Raw genomic sequence first — 25,916 nt, forward strand, 5'->3', positions numbered from 1 at the left:
TGTCATCAGCAGGTAAGTAGAAGGTAGTTGATGTAAGTTACATTTCCAAAAGTCATTCCTTTTTGCATAACTCAGGAAGGATCTTGAGACTGCAATCTAAAGATTCCAATGAGAGTGAGTAATGTGGTGGTCACTTTCCACTTATGTGAGCATTTTTCCCCAGAGGGTATTTTATGGTTGTCCTATTTACATCTCTCACACTTGTTTGCTGTGATGTGCTCTCTCTATTGCAGAGTCTCTTGCCCCCATGCCTGGCTGTCTTCACCGGAGCCCCTCGAAGGGTGTGTGTTGAGTCTTCCTTCCTGCCCTCAGCAGAGCCCCAGCAGCCAAAGCCCACCAGAACCCAGACACAGCCATGCTCAAGGCCACTCTCCACACACTTGAACGAGCATCACGCATGAAGGAACCGACAGAAGAACCCAGGTGTGTGGGACCCAGGGCTGAGACCTCTGCGCTTGTTCGAATTGGGACTGGGCTTTCTCCACCCAGACACCCCATTTTCCAGTAGCTTGGCAGCCACACCCACAAACACCCTCCGCGCGCCATGTAATCTCATCAATGGCCAAGATCCGGAGACTATAAAACCAAGCTCCCAGAAGTGCACAGCCACTTTGCAGCCACGACATCGTATAGCCTAGTTCTCCCTCTCAAAGAACCTGGCAACCTACCAACAGTTTCCTGCCTGCACAGGAGAGCCTAGCAAGCTCCCTGTGGCATATTCATATGCTAAATACAGTAACAATGATTATTCTCATTCTCTTCACCCTATAAGAGCTTCCAATGTGGCACCATTGGGAAAGAAGAGTAAAGAGAGACTGCTAAAATATCAGGGCTAGGACAAATGGAGACATTACTGGGCCTGCTCAAGCAAATCGATGATCAATGGGATGACAGTGATACAGTGACTGTGATATATCTCTCTCATTTGTTTGGTGTGATGTGTTCTAAGAGCATCACAACCTGAGGAGCAATTACTAGCAGTTCCCAGAGTATACTGCTTAAAGTGTGGTAAGATACTGGTCCAAACCAAAATGGTATAAGGACTTCCTGCCCTGTGAGTGGAAATGCCTCCATTTCAAAGATCATGTCGATCATGTGAAGAGCTGCAATGATCCCTCTGTGTGGCAGTATCACAGATAACCTCATGGTCTACCAGTTTGTTATTGGGATAACTGAATCAAAGATTAGAGTTAGGGTTTAGATATTTTACCAGCTATTTTTAAAATGCCAACATGCATTTTAGTTTTTACAAGAGTATATCTATCTATCTATCTATCTATCTATCTATCTATCTATCTATCTATATCTATATTTGTTTTGTTTTGTGTTAGGGCTAAATGTTTCTACTCCATGTGAACCATCAAACTGCCAATATTCACCCATCATAGTCAACTGAACCCCTGGCCTCTTTCAACATGATGCCCCTTCCCCTGTTTTTGGTACCCTCATTTATACAGTCACTTTCAGTATTTCTTTCCAGTGTACTTTTCTGTTCCCCTGATTTGGTTTCTTATAACCACCTAGGAATGAGATCATTGTACTGTAAGTGAGATTGATGTCGGTGGGCCCCACGGGTGACTTACGTGAAGCGGGGAGGAGAAAGACGGTCACTTTCTCTCCAACCACCTCAAACACCTGGGACGCAGGGTTACTGGGTTCTTGTCTCGCTCGCGGAAAAGAATTTCAGGAGTAGACAAGCAGTGAAGTAACAGATTTTATTCAGAGGTTTCTGAGGGAAGGAGGAAGGATAAGTGGGAGAGAGAATAGTAAGAATAACGCGCTCAAGAGAGAACACGGGCTTCTCCAAGGGTGGAGAGAGCTCTACACACATCCTAGCACTGGACACGAAAGCATGAAAGTACACATCGCAAGGGGGGAGATGCGGGCGACACATGTGCTCGGCCACATGGCACAAGCAGCACATGGGCTCAGGCAGCATATGCGCGCACTTCCTTTGTTCAAGGTGGCCTTTATAGGGTTTCTCCAACCTGCCCCCACAGGTTGATTCTTCCCAGGTAAAAGTCCGTTGCTAAGGAGGTTACCAGGGAGGCTGGGTCTTCTTTAGGCTGGACCTCCTCAGGGTCTGCTGAAGGTCTTATCAGGTCGGTTTCCTGTATCCACAGGGTGGGTCAGTCTCAGGATTCTCCTCCCCGGAGACTTTGATAATCTAAGTTTCATTGCCAGGGGCCTTTCCCTATCTACCTGCCTACATCAAGATCACCTTGTGTTTATCTTTCTCTTTTTGGCTTTTTTGCTTAGTATGAAAATCCTCCAATTTCATTGATATTGTAGCAAAAAGGCAACAATTCATCTTTCATTGTTGTTGAATAGTATTCTACTACGTGTAAATCCATGTACAAATTATATATAATATATAATGTATATCTCATGTTTATTAACTCATCACTTGTGCAACTGTATTATTTTCAGTTTGGGACTATAATAAATACAGCTGCAGTGAAAATATATTTGCGTGCTTTTGTATTCCTTTTTGAGGTTCCAAACCAATTTTTTAACTACCTCTCTGTTTTTAGGAAAAAAATTACTCAGTGTCACCAAAAACTCTACCTTATATAAGCAAACAAACATTTGTACCCATGTTTACACAATGGCTGCAACACACACACCCCAAACACTAAATCATTTCAGTGCTTTCTGAGGAATGGTATTACCTACTTTGAGAAAGACTTCTTTAGATATAGAATTTAGAGTGAATTTTCTAGGTGCATTGTTTTTATAATTTTTTATTTTTTATGAAATATTTATACCGCTTAGCATAGAGGACAGACCAGTTTACAATTCAACCAATCGTAAATAAAGTTTCTTTTTTTATCCCCATTCCTGCCAGAAGTAACATGTATGTTTTACTGTATAGGCTGTACTTACTGGTATAAAGTGACTCGTTTTTATTTTCAATTCCCTGATAATCAGTGATATGAGCATGTTATCATGTGACTTTTGGCCATCCCATATGTCTTCTTTAGAGAAATGTCTCTTTAGATCTTCTCTCCATTTGTTTTTGCTGTTGAGTTTTGTGACTTCCTTTTATTGCTTCAATAGGATATTAGCGCTTTGTCAAATATATTCTGGGTAAATATTCTCTCCTATTCTTTAAAATGTAATTTTGTATAACAATAGTTTCTTTCATAACTTACATAGTTTCTTTCATAACTTACTTACATAGTCTTTTAATTTGATATGCTTCTATTTATTTTATTTATTTTTGTTTTTCTAACTAATGCAGTCAAATCTTTGAATAAAGCACAGAAGTCAATACCTTGGAATGTTATTTCTATATTTTATTTTGTATATTTTATGGATTCAAATCTAATGACTGGGTATTTATTCCATTTTAAATTAATTTCTTTGTTCCGAGTCCCCCCCCACTCCCCCCCCCCCCCCGTGCACAGAATGAATCTGCTGAAAAATCCAGGTACACAGAACTAGAAACTGAAAATTTCAGGCCACCAGAGTAGGGAATGGGCTCCACCCCATCTTCCCACCCTTCTGGTTTCCTGGAAGTCACACCCATGAACTGCCTCTGTTCACCACTTATGCTCATTAACAATCATGACTCAGAGATTCACAAATGAATCTTGGAAGAAAACAGCACACCACAGAGATGCCTCCAGATCCCAAATATTTAAAAATTTTAGAATTCCAGGAATGCGTGGCCACTTTCACTGCCACACAACATTTCATACTATCCATAACAAGCAATAAAAAATAAATCAGTTAGCACCTGCCTGTGGGCCAGGCTTGGGTGGTGGTGTGAAAATTTAAAATAATGGTGGTGGAAAGGTGTAATAGTGGTAGAATTGCTGTTGAAATTTTGAATGTAAACAATTATTTTGAACAACTCTGTGAAAATAAAATTTAAAAATTAAAAAAATAATTTCTTTACAGGGCATTGGGACAGTAGTCCAAATCCATTCTTTTGTATGTGACCAATAATTTTTCTAGCACCATTTCTTGAAGAGAATCTCCCTTTTCCACATAAATGCTTTGAATCCTTTGTAATAAATTAGCTTTACATATATTCAAATTTTAAGGCTCTATTTCATTATTGTGATTATCTACTTTCATTACAATACAGTACCACACTATTTTGATAAATACAGCTTTATAGTACTGTTTAAAGTTAGGGATAACAATGCTTTCTCTTCCGGTTTTAGGGAAATTTAGTAATTTTACTAATACTTATTCTATATTCGTGAAGAATGCCTTTGGTGTTTTGATAGTAGAATCTTCCATCCGCATTTTTTTATGTCTTCTTTTAGCAGTGTCATATACAGTGATGCAGGAGTCTTTCACCTTCTTTGTTAAGCCTATTCCTTGAGTACTTGATTAATTGTAATGAAATTTAAAATTTTATTATTTTCTTGATATTTTTTCTCTTCTAATTCATTATTTGCATATAAATATGTAAGAGCTTTTTATAGAGTGATTTTGGTTGCCTGTCATTTTACTGCATTGGTTATTGTTCAAATTATTAGTGCTGTCTCTAGGGTTTTAAATGTGCAGGGTCATGTTATGTGATAATAGTAATAGTTTAATAGTTTTAGTATTTACAGTTTGTAATCCTGTTTTATTTTTCTTCACTTAATTTGCTGTGACTGGGATTTCCACTAAGCACTAAAGAATAGTTGTAAGTGTGAATCATCACTGCCTGGCTTCTACTTGATTTTAGAGAAAAAATTTATAGTTTTCACTGTTGAGTATGATGATAGCTGTGGCTTTGCTGTATATGTTTATTGTGTTTGGCATGCTTTTTACCATCTTATATTAAAACATGTAAAATCAATGAATTTGCTAAATATACTGATAAGATCCTAGGAATTTTATCTTTCCTCTTTTTGTACTAATTTGAAAATTTGGGTCAAAGATATAGCACAGGGGTTAAGGGGCAATATATATGATACTAGTTGGCTGAGTACAAGGCAAGTGCCTTAACCCCTATTATATGCAAATCTTTGGCCTAAATTTGCATATATTGAACTATCAATGAATCCCTGATTGTTCAAGATATATAGTCCTTTTAATGTATTGTTGAATTTGTTTGATAATATTTTGTTGAGGATCTTTGAATGTAATTTATCAAGGATAGTTCTTTTTGTGATACTTCTGTCTGCTTGTGTTGACCTCAAAGAAACAAGAATTACCATTTCTTCAAGGTAAGCTTGAGAGGACAAGTATTAAGTACTCTTTGAAGATTTGAGAGAACTTTGAAAGCTTGGAAGAACATTATGAGGACAGTTGCTTTGAAGAGTTTTTCAGGAAATTTACAAAACTCTATTGTTCTTGGGGTTCTTCTCACACCTGTATCTCCGTCCATTGTATGTGGGCTCTAATTTCTTCTCATTATGACTGGTGCTAGAAGAAAGACTGGGCTAGGGAAGTCTACATCATGTGATCCTTGATGATAACTGAGGGGTTGTAATCAAGATTTGCAGTCAGCAACTATACAGATCCAAATTTGGATAGCCTGAGAAACTACTGTAAAATTTTGATTTTAAGTGCTCCTTGGGAGCTTGGTTAGCACAGCAATTCTTTGGGTGTTGACTAAGGGGTAATGATAATTAGTGCCTGTATTCTGATCACTTACACAGAGAGGTTAAACACGTTCAAATGGCAGTGTTCTACAGTCACTAGTACACGGCAACCCTTGTGGTATTTGAGGTCATGCAGTCCATGGCAGAGATGAGGGGTTCTCAATCATGAATTTCCAACAGAAGCTAGAAAGAGTATATACAGCACCCAGAGGATGGTAGTTGTGAATGGCAGGTAGCAACTCTGAGATAAATTTTAGTGTCTTCAGTGCTTGTTTGAGGGTTACCAGAGCCCAGCAATCAGTTGGCTGTTGCAGTCATTAGATTTGAGTGGTGCTTGGGAAATTGTGCTGGGGTGACTTTAAAACGAGGCTTCTCCTTGGTCCCAGGTGCTGCTAAAGCATACCCAGGGACTGACGAGGAATTAGAGTGTCTGGATGTGGGCTGGCTCAGGGTCATAGGTAGCAATGGGGGCCCCTTGCTAGCTCATTATGCTCTGGGGGGGCTGCAGGACGCTTTCTGCTTAGAAGAGTATGGCTTGAAGCTTGTAGTCAGCATGAAATGACAAGGCCAAGCTTGTTTTGTCTGCTAAGAGTAAGCACTCTTCATAGTTATTTTCATAATTCCCATTTAGATCACCTATTTTTCGTGGATATATAGAATTCTCCTCAGGGACTCTAACTATGGAAAGTGAGATCCAACATGCAATCCATCAATACAGCTAAGAGCCAAGTTGAAAGAAATAACTAAGAGTAAATGATTCTAGGATTGGTGTGCTGAGTATTTGATGTACACCCTCAAGGGTAAAGTTCATACATTTTAAACGTATTCTTGTTTGTAGCTTGTTTCCCCTATGTGTATGTGGGGAGTGGGGTGGGGGTGAGGGGTCCTGTCTTGGTGAGGGCATCTTTATCACCAATTGGTCTGAAAACTGTGGAAACTTATCTCCTGCAGTGGAAACTGCGAATTTTTCAGGTTGATCCTTAGCAGATGAATCCAAGTTTTAGTATTGAGTTGCTGGTATTGCAGAAGGGTAGAAACATATGTCCTCCTTCTTCTGATATTTGTATCCATCTTCTGAACAAAATTAATTTTACAATAAATATTCTCAACAACAATAACTTTTGTAAATTTATTTTGGAAATTTTATCTAAGAGTTCCCATAATAAAGGAAACGTTTTTGTTTCCTTTATTATTAAGGGAAATTTTGAAGTAGATAGTGAAAAGGATTACAAATGGACACACCAAAATATCCTGTTGGCCATGGGAATGTGAACAAACTATTTATAGATATTGATTTAAATACACTCACTATATGTATGACTATATGTGAGTATAGACGTCTTGATGCATAAACATTTGTAATTTTAACATAGCAAGGCCAAGAGTCTGATTCCAAACTCAAATTTAACTTTCAGTAGCTGCTATTTATCATCTTCTAGTTCCTGTTCCAGGAGGAATATTTTATATTCCTGCCACCTTGAATTTATACTTGACAGTGTCACTTGCCTTGGTCAATGAAGTATAAGGAAACTTATGTGAAACATTGTGTGGAATTATTAAGAGCAGTGTGCAATTCAACAAGTGCACTTTCTCTTCCCTCCCCCATGACAATCACCTTGTCAGCCTACACTTCAATAGAGCAGAGATGGCAATGCAATAGAGCTTGCAGTTTACCTTCTGTGCACATGTTATATGAAAAATATTTATTGATTGAAACAAAAGAATTTGTTGATTTTGTCTTTTTGTAATCATATCACAATCAAACTTGTCCCAATGGTCACCCTATCTTGACAGTAACAATCAACTTCAAATAACATGCCAAAAGCTAAGAGATATCACTTCTAAAGAAGAATAAAGAGCCATAAGGAATCCAAATAAACAAACAAAAAACCCAGATGATTCTTGATCACCACTTTTTAGATCTCTTTGAAGCTGGGCTTAAAATAAGAACTTTCTTATATACTTCCTCTGAAATATACGTTCTGTTGCATTAAATGTGATTTTATTAGTATGGTAATATCCTGCCATATACCAATAAGATGCATCCAAAAAACTCAATCATATTAGAATTGGTACCACAGTATTCTGGATTAAATTTTAAAAGCAGATCTTATTTCACCCTGCAATTTACACTCTATAACTCCTCAATAAGAGAAAATATTTGGTCTTTCTTATTTGAAAAAGATATGGGCAGAAAGTAGGTTGTTAAGTAATTAAAACTTACTTACTAAAATATAAACACAAGTCAATCGAGATTGAGTTGCCTTGATTATTTATGTTTTTCACTTTCAATTCTCAAAAATGAAAAAACATAAATAAAAATTAGGATTAAAATAGATTTGTTTATTCAGACTTCAACTATGGTCATTTGTTACATGCCCTCAGAGCTTTGGAGGAAATAATGGCTCTTTATAATGACATCTGTAAGTTTGGTCTCATATAATACAAATGGATCCAAAAAAGGGGGGAAATGGTTTCTTATTTTAAGTTCACTAGTCCCTAGTAAGGATCATTACATAATTTTTAAAAAGTTAAATTTTATAACACTCAAAATTGAGCACCAGAATTATTTTTTCTCCAGTAGGTTATAAAGTAGCTGATCCAAAGCAAGTTGAAAAAAATTATTTTCACTATTTAGTTACTTTTAAGTTAATACATTGGTGAGGTCTTAATATAAATTCTAATCTAGATTCTAATTTTCTTGACATCTTTAACCTTGTATTTGAAATAAAATATTTGCCATCTTAGACATGTGAATCCGTTTTATAAGTTTAAAATGGCTTTAGCAATTTTGTGAGACACCTTTTCTTCAATTTCTAACAAAAATTTTATTTTTTATTTTTTTAATTTATTCTTTTATTGAATCACCATGTGGAAAGTTACAAGCTTTCAGGTTTAAGTCTCAGTTATAAAATGCTCGAACACCCATCCTTTCACCAGTGCACATATTCCATCACCAAGAATTACAGTATACTTCCCTCCACCCCCCACTTCCCCAGCCCCCCCACCTGTGTAACTGATAAATTTCACTTTACTTTCACTTTACTTTGATTACATTCAACATTTCAACAAAAAACCTCACTATTATAACAATAATTTTAAAAAGAAAAATACACTTAAGCTTTCATTTAAAATTTTTTAGTGGTCTTAGGATAACAAAATCATACTCATGTAGAATTTCAAAGTCTTAGAAGTACAATAAAAATATTTTATAATAGCATTATCAGATCACCAAAAACAAGAGGTTTTAGAATGTTCTAAGATTACAATAAGGATATTTTAGAATATTGAAGCCTGAAATATGGTTGGTTTATAACATTTTGAAGCTAAAAACATTGGTAACCATTTAAAATTATTTATAGGATAGTTTTTTTCTGAAATTATTAGTGAGCATTATTTGTAACTGAGATTAGTTTAACTATGGAATTAATCATAAATATTAAATGATATTTTTTTATTTCTTATTAAAACCTGTTTTTGGTTTTGGACCAAAATTGGCAGTGTTGTAGGACTTGTTCGTGCCTCTCTGCTCTGGGAATCACTCCAGGCAGTGCTCAGGGAAGCCACATGTGGTGCCAGCATTAAACATGGTCAGGAATTCAAGGCAAGTGCCTTAACCTTTGTTCTATTTCTTCAGCCTCTCAGTTTTTGAGGACCTACAGAAGTTAAGGGGTGGAGCAATAGCACAGCTGGTAGGGCATTTGCCTTGCTCGAGGCCAATCCAGGTGCAATTCCTCCATTCCTCTCACAGAGCTGGGCAATCTACTGAGAGTATCCCACCCGCACAGCAGAGCCTGGCAAGCTACCATGGTGTATTCAATATGCCAAAAACAGTTAACAAATCTCACAATGGAGACGTTACTGGTGCCCGTTCAAGCAAATCAATGAACAATGGGATGAAAGTGACTATTCTACAGTTTTGTTACAGGCTACATCCAAGTTGAAATAATTCATTTTAAAAGGCTCTTTGAAATGTGAAGTGAAACAAGGAAAACCACTTCAACAAGTGGTGCTGGAAAAACTGGACAGCTACCTGAAAAAAAAAATGAACTCTGACCTCTGTCTAATGCCTGGCACAAAAGTCAGATCAAAGTGTATTAAAGACCTCAATATCAGACATGAATCTATAAGGTACATAGAGGAAAATGTAGGCAGAATCCTCCATGACACTGAGGCTACAAGCATCTTTAAGGATGAAACACCGCTGACCATGCAAGAGGAAACAAACATAATGGGACTACATTAAACTAAGAAGCTTCTGTACCTCAACAGAAACAGTGACCAAAATACAGAAAGAGCCCACAAAGTGGGAATGAATATTTACCCAATACCTATCTGAAAAGGGGTTAATATCCAGGATTTACAAGACACTAGTAGAATTGTACAAGAAAAAAACCTCCAACCCCATCAAAAAATGGAGAGAAGAAATGAACAGAAGCTTCCTCAAAAAAAAAATACAAATGGGAAAATGGCACACAAAAAAAGTTCTACATCAATAATCATCCGGGAGATGAAGAATCAAAACAACAATGAGATAGCATACCACAGAGACTGGCAGACATCAAAAAGAGCAAGAACAACCAGTGCTAACACGGATTTGGGAAGAAAGGGACTCTCTTTCATTGTTGGTGGGAATGCTGACTGGTCCAGCCTTTTTGGAAAACAATGTGGGCATTCCTTCAAAAACTAGAAATTGAGCTTCCATGGGACCCCATAATACCACTACTGGGAATATATCCTTAGGGTGCAAAAAAGCACAATAGAAATGACATCTGTACCTGTATGTTAATTGAAACACTATCCATAATAGCCAGAATCTAGAAACAACCCAAGTGCCAGAGAACAGACGACTGGTCAAAGAAACTTTGGTACATGTACACAATGGAATACTATGCAGCTGTTAGGAAAGATGAAGTCATGAAATTTTCTTTTTTTTTTTTTATTTATTTTTTTATAGTTTATTTTTAATTAGTGAGTCAACGTGAGGGTACAGTTACAGATTTATACATTTTTGTGCTCATGTTTCTCCCTTACAAGAAATTTTCTTATAAGTGGATGGTCATGGAGAGTATCACGCTAAGTGAAATGAGTCAGAAAGAGAGGGGCAGATATAGAGTGACTGCACTCATTTGTGGAATATAAAATAACATGAGTATGAAATCCAAAATCAGTAGATACAATGGCCAGGAATATTGCCCCATAGTTCCATAGTTGGAAGGCTGCCTCATGATCTGGGGGAGAAGGCAGCTGGAATAGAGAAGAGACCACTAAGTCAATTATGGTTGGAGGGATCCTTCCAGATGGGAGATGTGTGCTAAAAGTAGATATAGGACCAAACGTGATAGTCTATCTGTATCTGTATCCCAAACCATAATGCCCAAAAGTAGAGAGAGAGTATGGGGGAAATTGTCTGCCATAGAGGAGAGGGGAAGGTTGGGATGAGGGGATACTAAAGACATTTGTGGTGGAAGATGTACATGAATGGAGTGATGGGAATTCAATCATTGCCTGACTGATACTCAAACATGAAAGCTTTGTAACTGTATCTCACAATGATTCAATAAATCATCATCATGATCATCATACAGTTGATCGATTTCTCGAGAAGAATCAGTAACATCTCCATTTGTCCTAGCCCTGAGATTTTAGAAACCTCTCCTTACTTGTCCTTCCCCAAAATGCCGCATTGGAGGCTCTTTCAGGGTCAGGGAAATGAGACTCAGCGTTGTTACTGGTTTTGGCATATGAAAACACCATGGCAAGTTTGAGAGGCTCTCCCATGTGGGCAGGAAACTCTCGGTAGCCTGCTGGTTCTCCTAGAGTGAGAAGTAGGCTATAAAATGTACCCGCAGGTATGTGGGACCCTGGGCTGAGACCTCCAAGCCTGCTCGCATCAGGACTGGGCCTCTTCCGCCCAAATTTCCCATTTTCCAGTAGCTAGGCGGTCATACCCAGGGACTGCCCCTGGTGCTCTGTAATCCCACCAAGGCCAACATTCAGAAACTTAAAAGCAAACTCCCGGAAGAGAGTGATGCAGAGTCTCTGGCCCTCGCACCTGGCTGTCTTCCCTGGGGCCCCTTGGAGGGGATGGACTCCCGCTTCCCTTCCTGCCTCGAGCAGAGCTCCCAGGCCAAAGAACTCTAGAGCCTTATCCACAGTCAAGTTCAAGGCCCCTCTCCCTCCATATGTTCAGATGAGCCTCACGCATGAAAGTACCGGCAGAGATTCAATAAATAAATAAATTTTTAAAAGGCTCTTTAAATATTTATGATTACTTTCTTACATGTAGTTTAGAGTTTGATACATATAGAACAGTTCAATACATTTCTATAGTAAAATCTGACCATATCTCATACTAGGCAGCATATCAACAATAAGTCTCTCAATGAGAAGATGTTACTGGTGCCCGCTCGAACAAATTGATGAGCAATGGGATCAATACAAATTATGTAATATAATTTAATTATGTCAACCATAACCTGAAATAATTTAAAAATAAAATTATAGGGCCTGGAGAGAGAATTAAGGGTGTCAAACAAAATCCCTGGTAGCACATGATACCCTGAAGTCTACCAAGAGTGATCCCTTAGCACAGAGCCAGGAGTAAGCCTTGACTGCTGCTAAGTGTGCCATCTGCTACATGGAGGGATACTAGCAAGAATAATATCATCTACATTAAACTTCATTTTATACTTTTAACTTGTCATGAATACATTACATACTGGTGAATGGGGCAATAATGATGTTTTAATAACTAATTTTGAGCAATTTAGCTCAGAATACATTTATGTGACCTAGACTATAATATTATTTTAAATTGAATCTCAAATAACCAGAGAAATGTTAATTACTTACAAGTAAGAGAGTTTTCATTCTTATGGTCTCAGAAATATACTATCTCCTGGCATAAGGGAAAAATCTTATGGGGTAAAGGGAAGGGGGAAGGGATTTTACCAATATAATGTCAGTTTGGAAGTCATTCACATCCCCAAATTATTGAATACCTGCTATATGCATGGCAGAGGTTTTTAATTTTTTTAAACTTTTTTTGGACAACCATTCCCTTTTCAGAAAAAAAAAATATTTAATGCAACCCCCCAGAAAAATATGCCTTCTTTCTGTTTCTAATAAAGCAAACAAAAATCACCCAAAATGAGCCCTAAAATTACTACTTCCACACCACCACCCTTGTCCCAGGGGCAGAAGATTTGGGAAAGACTGTCTTAAAGATTACGTAAGGTACTGCAGAGAAAACATTTATTAAGAAGACATAACATTCCTACCCACAGAGAACATAGAAAAATCTGAAATAGAAGGAAAATTTAAATACATGAAGAAAAATAAAGAGAGAAGTGATGGAGGGAAGAAAAGATGGAAGGAGAAAGGAAAAAAGAGGGAAGGAAGAAGAAAAAATATACACTTAAACATGTATTTAATAAATACTGTTTGTGATACATGTTGATTTTTTAGTTGTTTGTTTAGGGGCCACACCCGGCAGTGCTCAGGACTTACTCCTGGCTCTGTTCAGGAATCAATTTTGACGGCTCAGGGTACCATATGGAGTGCAGGGCATCAAAGTTTTGTCAGTCATATGCAAAGCAAACGCCCTACCCAATATACATCTATCACAAATTGGCTTAGACCCCAATTTATGATAGATAATGTCAACTGAGTTAGCATAGTGGTCCCCTGAAATATCATATTTTTTCAATATGATATTTTTCAATTATCATACCCATCTGGACGAGTAGCAATAGAGGCATGGTTTAGCATGGGCAACAAGTAAAACCTTTCTAAAAAGGTAAAATCAGTAGAGTGAATATCAAAGTCCTGAGGTAGAAGAAAATGCTGAGTGAGAATGATCTAGTTGGGTTATAAGGGACACTCTCTGAGTTTGAAAGTTCACCTGAGCCAAATTATGTAGGATTATGTAGGCTGTCTGTGTGTGAAGTGCAATTGTTATTCTATGCCTCATGGAGTCATTGACATTTTAAGAGAATGTTAGACAAATGTTTCTCAAGTTCGAAGGATAACAGCACCCAGCATGTTAAGAATAACAAACAACACACAAAACCCCTCAAATTGACACAAATGGGGAAGCTAATATGGTCAGTGAATTCAACTAGATACTTTATATCTGGTCTAGCTAAGACCGTCTATTATTTCAAAGACGCTTTAAGGTTATAAAAACAAATCCAAATAAGTTTAGGGTTGAGTTGGCTTTATTAAATGACTTATGAATAAAACTGCAGTCCACTGAGCAAGTAGAAAGACAACAAGGTGCTATAGAAAACCTGAAATAGAGCGGGGTAAAATTATTAGCCAAAGGAAATAAAGATAGCAAACACTTTTCCCTTGGGGAAAGCCAGCAGAGTATTACATAGATTACCCTAGTACAGACCAGGAAACTTCAGAATGATTGGTTTAATATTCGATTCGGAGGACAGAGTAAAACTGCTGTTAGGTTAGGTATTAGGTCTCTGTGGGATACTGCAGAAAAGACGCTATTTGGGACCTATTGTTTACTTTTACATTCATGCATACAATTCCCCTCTGCCTCTCTCATTGTCCCTCTACCTCCTAAAACTACACATCTCTTCCAGGCCTTTGCTGGATCCTCCCACCTCAGGCTACGTTCCTATTAAGGGAATCATAAAGGGAAGAGAGAGGCGCCAGGTAACGTAGTTAATTTCAGTAACTCACCGTTCCAAATCTCAGTTGCACAGGGCCTGTGATCAAAGGAAAGTCAAAGAGGCAAAAGTCACTGGACTAGAGGCTGAGGAGCTACCCGCATGTCATAGAGCATAAGTGACAGACCAGGAGGGCAGTGGTAGAATTTGAAAGATAGAACCAGGGAGCAACTCATGTAGACTTTCAAGGCCAAACCAGCGAAAACCAGGACCAGCAAACAAAGGAAATAGAGGAAGCAACATGAGTTCTCGGCATGGCACTTCAGAGGATCCAAAACGACCTTTATAAAGATGCTTCATAATTAACTATACCTTCATAATCATCTGGAGTTGTATATAAATCTTTATTACAATACTCAAGGACTCGCAAATAAAACCAACTTTGCAGTGATACATCCACCTCAGCCTAATAATGCCCTTCAACAGGAGAGCCTTAAAAGTAACCCAAATATTCTAAAATGCCAGCTTTAGATTCATCTGCTACTCTAATTTTAAAAGGAAAAGTGAAACATTTTTTTGCATGCATCTGCTCTACATCAGTAATCTTTCTTACAATATAAGACTGTTAAATATTAAACAGCTGTACAAAGAAAAATATTTATAAAACCCATCCCCCTCAGCATAATTATTTACATCTCTCTATATACACATAAAATTTCATGCTTTTTAGTCAGTATTTACGTACGATTTATGAGCGTAACAATTTGTTTTATTATTTGTAGGTATTTTGCATGTTTCTACAGTTTTGATATTTATCATTTTTATGCTTGTGTGCTATTAACAGGTTCATATATCATAGCTTAATTAAATCTTGCTTTAAAATAAGTATATAATCTATACACTGCTATTCTAGACTAGTCCTTACAAACATTTTGCTATGTTTTATGGTTCTTATAAATTTCTGGAACACCTATGACATATTAAAATAAAATAGAATTTAAGGGGAAATTATCTCTTTAGGGACTTGAGAGATAGAACAGCATACAAGGCGCTTGTTTAGCTCTCAGGCCCATCAGTGTCTCCCAAGCCCTAACAGGAGTGATTCTTAATTACAGAGCCATGAGTAAGCCCTGAGCACTGTCTGGTATGATCCAAAAACAAACAGAAGAAAGGAACGAATAAAGAAGAAAGGAGGATGAGGAAGAAGGAGGAAGAGCAAGAGGAAGAGGAGGAGCAGGAAGAGGAAGAGGAGGAAATTAACTATTTAAATGACCATATTCCTAGCAAAGAAAGAAGTTTTCCATCATGTATGTGTATGTATGTATGTATGTATGTATGTATGTATGTGTTTACAACCTGCTTTTCTAACTACAATTCTATAAAACTACTGTGAATTTGCCTTTCCCTTTCATCTTGGCTCTTCCTTTGGTTCTATTTTCATTAGACGAAGGTCCAGGATAGCTAATTCAGTCCATTGTGTTTACTTAAATGTTGTTTGAATAATTTTCTCCAGGGTGTGAATTTAGCTAGGACCTTTTCCTTGTGAAAAATGAATATAGAATTTACTTTTGGCAATAGAATTATAGGATAACTATCCTTTAAAAAATGTGAAAAATAGTAAACATTTATAAAGCAAAGTTCTACCAGTATACCGCACTGGATAAAGTTAATTGCTATAGAAATTTTTGTCTTTTGACATAAGTTTTAACCTAAATGTAATAATAATGTTTTTATAATTTTATATTACTTCTCACTTATAATTAACTATAAAAATGTTTCATATGATATTTTTCTCATAGTAAATAATTTTAATAGCTAAACTTCCTTTAATTGGAGATATTGCCATTTATTGAATATTTTCCTATCTTGTATTTTCTAAATTTGTGTTCTATACTTGTTAAAATTAAGTGCTTTCTAAGAAGAAGAGAATGTCCATAGAATGTCTTACAACTGTTTTCCTGCTTTTCAACAATTGATGCCTTTCCTTAGGTGCTTGCTTCTTATAATTAGACTGGATTTTTAAAACCATGTCCAGATGCTTCGTTTTTGTTACACCCTTTCTGCCTTCCTGCAGAGCTTGGAATTCCCTCTGACAAGTGTTTGATTTTTATTTTCCCCCTATTACAAAGCACCATCTCATCTGTCAGGAAATCTTATAGTTTTTCACTGCTTATTCCATAAACTGAAAACTAATGAAGCCTCAATGATAGTAAAATTCATTATAAGCAGATCAAAGATGAGCCCAAAGGACAATCATTGGAAGAGAATGAAAGGGAGAGTGGAAAAGAGGAGAGATGAGGATGAAGATAGATGGAGAAAGGACAGAGAGAGTGAGAGAGAGAATGAGAGAGAGAGAATGCAGGCACATCTGCTCTATAAGAGAGGGAAAGAGTGATGACAACGAGAAGTGAAAGGGCAGTTTTCCTTTCTAGAAGAAACATTCTACAGTGAAAAATACCTAGGAATGAAATTGACTTCCATGATGGATTATTACACGTTGATAAGGGAGACCTGGGAAATGGCATTGGTTAAACACCGCTATCCATTCAGTGCGTTAATGAGATGACTCTCAGAATTCACTTGTATAAAGAGAGATATCAATATTGGAGAAGTCCAAAGGTAACTGTGGCAGATTAGAGGAGGATGAGTGTTTGCTAAGGGGATGGGAATTTTTCATACTGTTCCACATTTTCCTGCATACCACCATAAAACGCAGCTAAGATAGAAGTCTGAAATTCAACCCCAAACTTATAATAACCATAGGATTATTTCATTTCACTGAAAGGAGAAAAGAATAGTGGGTCATTTTCTCTGGTCAGCTCTTGAAGCTAATTTGATATTCCAGTGATAAAGATTCCACAAATCTTTGGAGTCAAATATTTTATTGCTCAATAAATATCCAGCGACCAAATTACAAATGATTGAGAATTTTTTTGTTATTCTGTTATGCTAATAAAGAAAAAACATTTATTTACTGCTGATATATTCAGTTGATTATTTCACAAAGAATTTAATGCAGTTGCTAAACCACTACTAGAAAAGATTTTTAGATGAAAAATCAGCCTATCTATAGTGAAGTATGTAACTCACCTACATGAAGCACTCTCATAGAATCAATTGAATTGGTAAAAGTTAGACTATTCTCTCTGCTTAAAATATAGCTTTGGATTGATAACATCAATAAGTCCTATGGGGGTAATATATGTGGCTAGCTAATTATGTAACAATTATTTTGAAATAGAAAAGTTACAAAACTGCCCATTGTATTTTGCCAACTCCATTTTACAGATTAATCTTCCTATTTCTCAGGAAGCTTCATCTAAGAAAAATAAATAAATTACACATTTATAAAATGATATGGCCAAAAGAGATATTTAAGTAAAAATTTGTAATATGTTAGGCAAAGACACCTGAATGTTCAAGTGAGGAGAATATAGTGTGGTGAAAGTCAATTGGAACCCAACACTGGATGGCAGCAATATCACCAAAGACAGGCAAGCACTGGAAGAAATCAAAGGGGAGATATACCATGATACATTCACTATGCCACAAGTCAAATGTTATCCATCTACCTTTGGGTTTATTCTGAAAGGAATATGATACAAAGAAATTACATTCTAGGAAAAATGAGTATGTAATATACTTAGTAGAAAGGAGATTATGTACTAAACCAAAGAGGTTAAACAGAATTTGCCAACCACAATTTTTTACCCAAGAGTAAGTTCAGTGGATGAAAAGGTATCTTGTTACCTCTTTCAAATAGGAATACAACAGAGAAAAGGACCCAAGGGTATAGTTAATGAAATATTCATAGCATAATTGCCAGGGCTCCAACAAATCACTCAGTGATTTCCATAAGCACATCAGACCTTCTAATTATCTATTTGGAAAGTAGTCATTGTTACACATTTTAGGATATCAGTGGAAAATATAAGATTCTAGGTTATCTTAGAAGACAAACTCACAGATAAAGAAGTATAAGAATGATGCAGAATTTTTCAGTAGCAACACTGGAAACTGAACAGACAAAAAATGTGTTTAAAACTCCAAAGGAAAATTTATGTCTGCTCTATAGTGCCATAATAGAACGGATTATCAATCAAGTTTAAGGGGAGCAAATTTTCTTTTGAGAAATAAAAGGTGTCAAGATTCCCTTTTGTGTATCATTCTCAGAAAATAAAATTATATCTCTCAACAACAAGGGCAGGGACCAAGGAGCAAAAGATAAAGGGGCAGAAAATATTGGATCAATTGTAGGAAGAATACAGAAGAGTCCCAAAAGGTTAACTATGAAGCTAAGAATCAAACCAATCTAAATTAGAACTTGAAGATAAAGGACATCATGGAGGGACCGTTTAAAAGAAAAAAAGCAATGCTAGTTCAATTGCTATAGAGAAATAAGTGTTCTAAAGGATTATACACTGCATTTTTACTATTTAGGACTGAATAGTTACATATTGCAAACTAGCACATTCACATAGAAGAATAAGACAAAAAGTGATACTATAAACACATGTAATATATATATATATACTATTTAATAATCTACGAATTCCGTAATATTATAAATGAATTTGTAGTCAACCAATATGGATCACAATTATACTCTACAAACAGAAGTAAATAAAGGAGGATGAGAAAGATTTTGAGTGCTAAGAATTTATTACACTATTAAATAAAAAAATTTCAAAGTACAAAGTAGTGATTGCTATAATCATTATAAGTCTGTATATACGCACATATACATTTTTCACCAATCTACTGACAAATATCTAGTCTATTTCTGATTTTTTCCCCAGCCCCACCATGCTAAACTACAACAGACAAGATCAGGGAGAAGATGGAACCAAACTCTCCCTTCTTATATAAGCTTGAGACTCTCCCCTACATACACCTTCCTTCTGTTTTCTGTAATAGGGACTGTCCTTTGTCCCATGTAACTGTAAATCCTGCCACCAGACCCCCCAAAACAATGATGCTTGCAACTCTCCCCAATATTTTCTAAGCCTGCTTATGAGGTTTATTTATTTCTAATATTCTAACCAAGATTTGTTCATATCTCAGATCTTGACCAAGTAGTTTCAGAAAAGAGCATAAGTGGGTCCTGATGGTTTACATCTGGAACATGTAGGTAGGGGATTCCTAGCACCAAAAGTCCCTTTTTGATATATTCCTGTCCTGAGAGCCAAGAAAAACAAGAAGCACGTGACAGTGTTGACGGAAGCCATCAGTAAATTGTGCAGGAGTACAGTCAATGATCTTAAACAGGTAAAAACAAGGTCAAACATCAAAAAAAGTGGGAGGTGGACTTGGGCCTTCATAAAGGTGAAATCATGGTCCCTTCTTAGGATATGCTTGCTGGACCACCAGTATATAAATATTACTATAAAACAGGGAGCTTAAAATAGATCTATTTGAAACTCAAAGAGGTAGAAAAAAAACTCAGAAAAGGTAAGCAAAGAAATAGAAACGAGTACTCTATGCCAATAAAGAAAAAATTGAAAACACAGGAAACACCACACATGAATCAGATAAACTACTTCCAGCCAAAATAAATGATAAGAGTCTTAGATGCACATTACATTCTATACAGATGATAAATATATAAGTATAATAGTAAGACATTATTTATAAGTATATAAGCAATCAAAAGGGCAGTATTTAAAGATATGAGATAAATATTAACAAAACGAAAAAGAAATATTGGCATCAACACAATGACAGTAGACTTGTTTATGTTTTTGTTTTTGTTTTGACAGGGAAGGTTTGGGTCACTCCAGTGGTTCTTGTGGCTTATTCCTGTCTCTATACTCAGGGTTTACTCCTGGCGCTGTGCTCAGTGATCATTTTTGGTCATACTCAGGCGATTGAACCAGGGTTGGCCACATTTAAGGCGAATGCTTTTTACTTTACTTTTGTATTTGCAATATTGCACGCTTCTACAATAATATTCAATTTACCTCAAACAAACAAAATTGGGAAAAGCCAGTATACATATGTATGGACTGAACCTTCTGTACAATATCTAGACAGGGACTAGAAAGGATACTGTGTTGGTTACTCTGTGCATCATTGTATATTTTAATATTTCCTAACCCTCTTTTCAGAGTTATAGTGAGGGTAGAGTCCTGAAAACTTGTTGGTTGCTTTGACGAATAGTTTGTGAGAGAAAAATACAAGCAAGAAAATGGAAGCAATGCAGGTGGAAGATCCAGACATATGGATAAAGAAACCAAGTGATCAGTTTGCTCTTATTCTAAAGGTTCTTTCCCACTTTAAGTTTAACATGTTTTTCCACTTGACTGGAAAAGCATTTTAAATTACCATGGTTCACAACTCTTCAGTTCTTAAAAATAATAGACCCTCTCTTATGAATCCTTTCACTTGGAGATTAACTCTCTCCTCTTTTTGTCTCCTTGCATCTCTCATGAGACACATACTATTTTTTATTGGAGACAAAACAATTAATATCAGACATAGTTACTATGAGACCAAGTTAAAGTGAGAAAAACTAAGGTCACTTACAAGGCAAATGGGATGCAACTGACAAAATGCCAACTATTTCCCTACGTTATATGAGTGACAGCTGCTTCTTTATCAATTATAGTTTTATCCTCTCTATACTTTGCTTCCCCAAAAGATTAAATTCACTGAGATACTGGATCACAGAATTGCCTCCACTCCCTGAAAGCATCCAATTCAGAGTGAATCCTTGCTCCCTTAAATCCATTTAAAAAGTTACCCAGGCAAAGCCCAAATCCTTTAATAGGTTCCTTTTAACAATATTTTACTGAGGTGCTTCACAGTTCCCATGGTGTATGTCTTCACTGACTGTAAGAGTAACAAAACTTTTTTTTTTTTCAATGACTGGTTTGTTTGGTGTGGGCTTTGGCCAGAAGACTGATTCTGTGTAGTTATTTTGTCCATGAAAACTTCCTAAATTAAAGAGAGACAATTTTCCAAGTGAAAAACAATACTTCCCCCCACCTTCAATAAATACAGGGGAATTTAGTGAGGAGTGGTTTTGTTTAAACATATTTTACATGACTTGTATCACTTGTCATCCCGTTGATCTTTGATTTGCTCAAGCGGGCACCAGTAATGTCTCCATTTGTCCCTGTCTTGTGCTAGAGCAGCCCAATGATATCTGCTTGCTCCAGGATCAGGAAGAGCCTCAAATCATTCATTCAGGGATTTGACTAAGAAATCCTACCATCTAGTTGGTGGGCGGCCACAAGGTCTTCTGATGTCCCGTGGAATCCAGTCGGTAACAGCTCTAGTCCAGCGGTCGTTTCTGAATCACATTACATGTCTGGCCTATCTGATTTTTGATGCCTTGGCAAATGAGACAGCATCCCTGATTCTTGACTGTCGACCATCGACGGAGGTCATAACTCAAGATTCCTTATCACATTTGAGTGAGATGTGATACTCCTAGCATAGCTCTTTCGATTCCTCTTTGGGATACCCTAATAGCATTCTCATCCTGTTTGTGTAGGGTCCAGGTCTCTCAGGCATATGTTAGTGCAGGAAGAACAGTGGAATCAAAAAGATGTGCCTGGAGTCAGAGGTTCTTCGTCCTCTTAACCACCTCTTCAACGCTCTTGAAGGCATTCCATGCTGCTCTCTTCCTCCTGCACAGTTCTGGCACCAAGTCATTCCTCATGTTGATTTCTCGACCCAGGTACACATAGCTGCTGCATTCGGAGATGTTCATTCCATTGAGAGCAAATGAAGCTTCAGGGACCAGTTCATTTTTCATGAGCATCATCTTGTTGAAATTCATCTGCAATCCGACCTTTCCACACTCGTGGTCGAAGTCAGCCAGCATTTGTCCCGCTTGGCTAATATTTGGTGTTATGAGAACGATGTCATCAGCAAAGCAGAGGTGGTGTAATTGCTGACCGTCTGTCTTCACTCCCATTCTTTCCCATTTCAGTCATCGCATGATGTTCTTGAGGGTGGCACTGAAGAGTTTCGGTGAAATGGTATCACCCTGCCGCACCCCTCTCTTTACATCAATGATCACTTCCTTGTAGAATGGTGAGATCCTGGTGGTGAATCCACAATACAGCTTGTAGAGGATTTTGATACACTGAATTTTGCAAAGTCTTCTCTACCTGGAAATAAGATTTTACATAAATATGATATATTTAAGTAGTTCATAATAAAACTACTTAAATATTGTGAACTACTTAATAAATGGGACTGGAGCAATAGCACAGCAGGTAAGGTGTTTGCCTTGCATACAGCTGACCTAGGTTTGATTCTTCCATCCCTCTCAGAGAGCCCAGCAAGCTACCGAGAGTATCCTGCCCGCATAGCAGAGCCTAGCAAGTATCCCGTGGCATATTTGTTATGCCAAAAACAGTAACAACTAGTCTCACAATGGAGACAGTACTGGTGCCCCTTTGAGCAAATCGATGAACAACGGGACAACAGTGCTATAATGTATGATATATTTATTCCATCAATGGTAACAATCCAAATTTGGATTCAGATGGTAAGATCTCAAATGCTGGGCCCACTGCTTATAGTTTCTTTAGCCTTCCTCATTCTTACTTGCCACACCCTTAGTCTTAGATAAAACTACACCTATCCATGTAAGTTGCGTTATCATTAAAGCTCTGGCAATCCATGGCCGGAGAAATAATACAGTGCTTTGGTTGGGCACTTGCCTTGCATGAAACTAACCCAGGTTCAATACCCAGCATCCCATATGAACCATTGAGTAATCCCTGAATGCTCAGCCCTGAGTAACCCCTGACCATTGCTAGGTGTGACTTTAAAATGAACACCCAGAAAAAAAAAAAAAACAGAAATCTGACAACACTCACAGGACAAGTGCATTGAATATAATATTTCTATTCTCAAGAGAAGTTTATCATAATTTATATAATCTTTTTCCCTCACTGAAATTATCTTGTATAAAGGAAGTTTAATATGATATAGTAGAAGCCAGTTATTTAAGATCTTTTCAAAATCTCTAGTATATAAAATGTATTCAGTAAATATTTTTATTAGATATTACAACTTATTTGTATTTGTATTTGTTAAATTTCAGCAAGTTTCCTAAAAAGAAAAAATCTTGAGTATATAGAACCCTGTTGTATTATAAGTTAATCTGTCACTGTCACTGTCATTCCGTTGCTCATCGATTTGCTCGAGCGGGTACCAGTAGTGTCTCCATTGTGAGACTTGCTGTTACTGTTTTTGGCATAACAAATACACCATGGGTAGTTTGCCAGGCTCTGCTATGCGGGCGAGATACTCTTAGTAGTTTTCCGGGCTGTCTGAGAGGGGCAGAAGAATCGAACTCAGGTTGGCCACATGCAAGGCAAATGCCTTACCGCTGTGCTATTGCGCCAGCCCATTATAAGTTAATAACAAACATAATTTGAGGGCACTTTTTAAGTTTAGTATTTCTTTAACCCCAAAGGTCAGAAGAATTGTAAGGCCCTGCTTTCGCAGTCTGTATTCGTACTGAAAATCAAGATCAAGCGAGCTTTTGCCCTTTTGTTACACAGGAGGTTTCTGTTCTCCCTGAACACGCCTTAGGTCACCTGTGTTACCATTGGACAGGTGTACTGCCCCAAGCTCCCCACGTGGCACTGTCCCCGGAGTGAGTCGTGCCTGATTGCAGAAAAGAGAGCCCCTCAGGGCTACCCCCCAGCCTCACCAGGTCAGTGAAAAAACGATCCTTTAAGGTACTCTGAGCCAGGCTGTTTTCACTCCAGGCACCCCAAAGTGGGGCAGGTGAGAGCCCTCCCCACACCAAGGGACCCAGCCCCAGCAGCCAACGTCCACTATCCCAACTGCCGCCACGCTCCAGGTCACATTCTGGACACATTATAATCTACTTCCTACCCACTTTCCATAATTACCGCACCATATTTGATGGAGTCCAGACAGTAGGCAACAAATCATAGAGAATAATTATATATATATAAATATATGTATATATATATACATATACATATATATAACTCGGAGAGCCCAGCAAGCTACCGAGAGTATTCCACCCACACGGGCAGAGCCTGGAAAGCTACCTGTGGTTTTTTGATGTGCCAAAAACAGTAGGTTTCATTCTCCTGACCCTGAAAGACCCTTCAATAATTGGAAAAGACGAGTAAGGAGAGGCTGCTAAAATCTCAGGGCTGGGGGGAACAGAGACATTACTGGTGCCCAATGGGATGACAGTGATACAGTGATTTCTTTAACATGAGGAACATATCTGAAGTATTGTAAATCAGAATTGTAACCACATACATAAAAGCTTCAACTGAAAATATATTTCTTTAGCTTAAAGCTTAAGAAAATATCAATCCAGTTGAAATTTGCACTTTTTTTCCGAGATGAAACTCCCAATATATTTTTTCATGGTCATTACCAGTAGGTGGAATATTTTCACACAAGCCCACCCCTGAAGTATCACTTGGTTCTAAATAAATTCTTCATTTACACTTTTAAAAGAATTATGCCCATCTATCATCTTTCTAAATTTGGGAGATAAAAATGCAAAACTCAGCAAGATCCACCTCAGGAAGCCATGATTAAGAACATATTGCACCAATCAAACTTGACATTGTTAACAATTTATCTGGCTCAACCTTAATTCTGATGTACTGACAAGGGAAAAGTTGGCAGTGCAAAAGCATGTTGTGCAGATTCCCTAATGTTTCAAATGCACGAAGAAGCTTCCTTCCAAACTATTTTGACCACAGTCTGTACCCTAACTCTACTTTGGAACAATATCTTTCACAAGTTTTCAATTTTGTTTTGATATTTTTATGTAGAATGAGTCAGAAGTTAAGGTATTTAAATTGATCTCTTTATCTGCATGTTTGTGCATATGTTCATTTATGCTTTTATCTGTCAAAATACATCCAGTAACTCAATTATGGGTTTTCTTAAAAAATGTATGATTCATGCAAGTTCTTAGATGAAATGCTACTTTTGATTAGGTATGATAAGGTGTTTAAACAAATTTAACCTATAAAGTGCCTCTCAAACTGTTCTGTGTTCTTAAAAATAACTTTCAGTATAAAAGTCACTTATAAAATAGTGAATTTAAGGAGTTCTGAGGCTGAACACCTACCCCAAGAAGCTGGAATGGAAACCAGCTTGTCTATACTTTCTAAATTTCCATACAAGTTAATTCTAATGTGTAACTGTCAAGCCTTTTAATTCATATGAGGTACTCACAGTGTTGTTTGTACTTCAACATATTAGTTGGAACCATATGAAAGATACTGTGTTTTGGGTCCTTTTCTGGACCCAGTTCATAGAACGATCAGAGCTTCTCAAACTTTAATTTTCCTTCCAGTATCCTAAATATTTATACAAAAATCAGATTTGGGGTGCTGGAGCAATAGCACAGCGGGTAGGGCGTTTGCCTTGCATGTGGCCAACTCAGATTTGATTCCCAGTATCCCATATGGTCCCCCAAGCACCACCAGGAGTAATTCCTGAATGTAGAGCCAGGAGTAACCCCTGTGCATCACCGGATGTGACCCAAAAAGAAAAAAAAATTCAGATTTGGATTAGTCATAAAGTTCAATAATCTGAATTCCTAATAAGTCTCAGTGGATACCTATGTTTCTGGTCCTAAGACTTCTCAAGTTAATAAGGATCTAGATTGATTAGGGTGAGTTACTTTTCTTAGAACTCTGTCTCCACTTACTCCAATCTAACAAGGATAATGACTTCCCAAAAACTACTACATACTAGATCA

This window comes from Sorex araneus, chromosome 11 (assembly GCF_027595985.1).
Source record: "Sorex araneus isolate mSorAra2 chromosome 11, mSorAra2.pri, whole genome shotgun sequence".
NCBI lineage: Eukaryota > Metazoa > Chordata > Mammalia > Eulipotyphla > Soricidae > Sorex > Sorex araneus.